Below are 3,903 nucleotides of genomic sequence, written 5' to 3' on the forward strand. Positions count from 1 at the left end.
TCACCTAGAGGGTATCCTGCGACACACTTAGGCTCAAGCTGTAAGAGAAAATTCCAATTAGCAGAGAAATTAATTTGAAAAATTACCTTGACGTTTCGATAGCTATTTTTGCTTCGTTATCAAAAAAATCTAAATGAACCTAAAAACGAGTATGTTAATAAATTGTGTAACAATAGTAGGATAATACAGTATATGAAAATTCCCTCTGATAATTCGTCTGTGCAAATTGTCAGTTATGTGACTTTGACTTAATCTCATTGTTTAAATTAATAAAGGTAATGTTAATTAATAATTTTGGTGTAAATTTTAAAAAACTTGAGGAAATTCTGTCTTTTTTAAAGACAAAAATTTTTTAGGCGAAATACCCAAAAAGAAGTTTGTAAAAAAATGAATCCGCCTCAACAATATAGAACTTATCTATTATTATTTTAGGTACTAGAAATTATAGTCGATAAGTATTGCTTTAACTCGAAAGTTTTATTTTGCTATGACCAACTGCCAACATTGTTTATACCTGCAATCGAAGATCACCAAGATTCTAAGTTTAGATTTTAAAAAATTCAGTGCATTGATGCAAATTTCTTTTCTAATTATATGTTCCAAAAATTTCAAAGATGTCTGATTTTCCTAATTTTAAATTGAAGAATCAATTCTTTGTTCTTCCAGGAAAATAGCGCAGCAAACAGCAGTATTTGCGGAGATCTATCTGTAAATTGTCGGACTTGCTTTCAGGATGCACGGTATCGGACTAGTAAACTTATTTTAAACAATATTTTTTAATAAGACTGTTATGTTCTCTCGAAATTTATTGGTCTCAGTATGTCCTCATCTCTAGATAAATCATCCCATGTTCGGATTTAAGCAAGGTCTGCCCATAGCATGTCCAAATGTTTCATCGTATGCACGTTTCGTAGAACATCTAGGCCAATTTATTGACGATATAACCACAAGTTTTCTAATTTACTTGCATAAACGATCAGTAATAGTTTATTTATCATTTAACTTGGTCGCTTTTAAGAGTAACAAAAATGTAACTTATTTCAGACCGTTTAAAGCGTAGAGGAGTTTTTCTAAAATTAAAATCTTTCTAGTATCTTTCGTATCATTTTCCACTAATTTTTATCAATGAAAATATCTACAATTAATTCTTTAATTAATCCTAATGTTCTCATTCTCCTTCCTTTGAACGCAAGTATCAAAATAACCCTCGTATTAACAAAGATCATTTATGTCTTTTTTGATGCGCTATGTTCCTGCCTATGGGTCCATGTAATCTCTTCTGAATGTGATAAATAATTAATGCTTTCTCAGATTCCCTGCGACGATAGCCCAGCAGTGATTCTGTGTACACCTAATACGTGTCTTGTATTTATATTTAAATACACGACATGTCGTTAGTTACCTAATTACCATATTATATGTCATATCCGTTGTCTGTTGTTGAGAGTTCGTGTCAATACCTCGTTTATTATATTTTGTTGTTCTTTACGAGTATGAAACGTAATCGTGCCTTCCTTCACACACAAGGAAATATCAATCGAATTAGGTGGGTTACAAAACGAACCAAACGTATGCATGAACGGAGTTTCTTAACATAAAATTTAATAGATAAAATTAACACCAATAAAAGAATACGTTGTTGACAAATTCCGAAACTTTTAAAAGCTTTCAACTTCTGAAAAGTTGGACAGGAATTGCAAAAATCTCGAAACAGCGTGTCCCGGAATATGTGGGCATGCTCTCGGATTTATACAGGGGACGTTAAGAAAACATAACAAACCTGATAATCGATTTTTTAAATAATTTTCAGAATACTTTATGCAATTTAATTATTTTTTCATACAATGAACATTGCCGTATTGAATACGGATTTTAATGCATGCATTGGTGGGCTGTGTTCTGTGTTTTTTGTTATTTATTAGTTTTATAGTTTGCCACTTTTTGCAACTTTAAAATTTATCTCATTCTTAAATTATAATACCTTCCGTAAATAATTTTAGGAAAGTTTGCCAAAGCCAAATAATTGTGGAAACCAAGTGAACCCCAATGCGGTTGCTGAAGAAAATATTTTAAATGCGGTAGAAGCAGATCCTTCAATAAGTGTCCGGAAATTAAGCGCCCGGTTTCATTGTCCACGCAAGGTCCACAGTTTTTAGGATCGTCAAGGAACAGAAATTGCATCCTTTTCACCTACAAAAGGTTCATGCACTTCTTTATGCAGATCTTTCACGTAGGATGGAATTTTCAAACTGGCTTTGACGTATGCACAGAAATAATGCAAACTTTGTCGGTTCAGTCATGTTTACCGACGAAGCTGGATTTTTTAAGCATGGAGTAATAAACTCTCATAACTTTCATTTATGGGCAGAATAATATCCGCATGCTTTTAGTGTGACTCACCATCAACACCAGTTTCAACCTATTATTAATGTATGGGCTGGAATCATCGGACAACATTTAATAGGACCATACAAGGGCGGATCCAGGGGGGGTCATGGGGGTCATGACCCCCCTTGTACTGGGTTTTTAAAGACTAACGAGAAATTTTCTAATTTCATGGACAACAAAAGATTGAATTTCCACTAGTTGACCCCCCCCCCTGACTCAAAAGCTGGATCCGCCCCTGGGGTCATACGTATTGCCTTACTTAGTTAATCTATGGTATTGCCTTACACGTTGACCGGAGCACTTTATTTGGAATTTCTCCAAAACCATTTGCCAGAACTTTTAGAAGACTTACCTTTCGCAAAACGACAGGCGATGTGGTTCATGCATGATGAGGCACCACCCCATTTCAGCCAGGCAGTTCGAAAACACTTATACGTAAATCAGAAAACGTTGTATAGAAGAGGAGGGCCCGTCGCTTGACCTACTCGATCGCCAGATTGTAACCCTTCTGATTTTTTTCAGGATATTTCAAAACTTTAGTGTATGCCATTGCTTTTGACACTAGGGAAAACTGATTAGAAAGCATTAATTTTCATTACGGTCAAATAAGAACCAATGTTCAAGCATTGTGGAGATCGCAACAATCTACAATTCTTCGAGCTGGGGAGTGCAAACGATGGGAAGGAGCTCATGTTGAACCTACATACAAAATTGTTCAGTAAATCAGTATTCAATAAAAATATTTTTTCCTACCTAAATACATTATTTTCGTGTCTTCATTGTAAAATGTAAAAAAATTTACTATTATTGTGCTCCACCTAGTCCATCCCTGGCAAACCGAAATGCTAAAAATGTTTTAATGTGTCTTTTTTAAAAGGAATGATGTACTGTTCATTGTATGAAAAAATAATTAAATTACACAAAGTATTCTAAAATTTATTTTAAAAAAATCGATTCTCAGGTGGCTCCTTTAGTGGCCTGTATCTCCTTAGGGGGGCGCTCTGGAAATTCTTTGATAGAAACTTGTTATGTTCTTTTAACGTCCCCTTTACAAATCTGAGAGCATGCCCACATATTCCGGGACACCCTGTATATGTTTCGATTTTTCAACCTAAAAGCACTTTTATTAAGGAATACATCTGGTGTAATATTAGTAGTTTATCAGTTATCGCACCATTTGTATTCAGAAAATAAAACAAAATAAAAATAATTAACGGCTTGACAAGATATTAACAAATTAGTGAATATATTTACAAAATAATTCGTTGATTTGTTGTTGAAATATTGGCGTTACAAATTCTGAGGCAGGATAACCGGTCCTCCAGTGGAATGTTTTGAAGTAATTTGTAAAAATTTCGGCTGTTGCAGGCCTCACGTACCGATTACAGAACCATGAACAGCATGAAAGCTCATAAATTTAAGCAATTATATAACTCAAACAGCTTTTAAACACGTTCATTTAACGATAAGAATTTTTTGTTACATTTCAAGTTTATAGCGTTTGAAATTCAGCAA

At 34.0% G+C, this 3,903-nt stretch overlaps 1 long non-coding RNA gene across 1 annotated transcript; it reads left to right on the plus strand.

The window, feature by feature from the left end:
* The first annotated feature begins 2,009 nt into the window (after positions 1–2,009).
* Positions 2,010–3,140, plus strand: LOC125503494. The gene is made up of 2 exons (XR_007280911.1): positions 2,010–2,334; positions 2,391–3,140. It is a non-coding gene; the product is annotated as an uncharacterized LOC125503494 (long non-coding RNA).
* Positions 3,141–3,903: the final 763 nt, after the last annotated feature.

This window comes from Dendroctonus ponderosae, unplaced genomic scaffold (genome assembly GCF_020466585.1).
Source record: "Dendroctonus ponderosae isolate FM_Combo_2020 unplaced genomic scaffold, Dpon_F_20191213v2 Dpon_F_20191213_2, whole genome shotgun sequence".
NCBI lineage: Eukaryota > Metazoa > Arthropoda > Insecta > Coleoptera > Curculionidae > Dendroctonus > Dendroctonus ponderosae.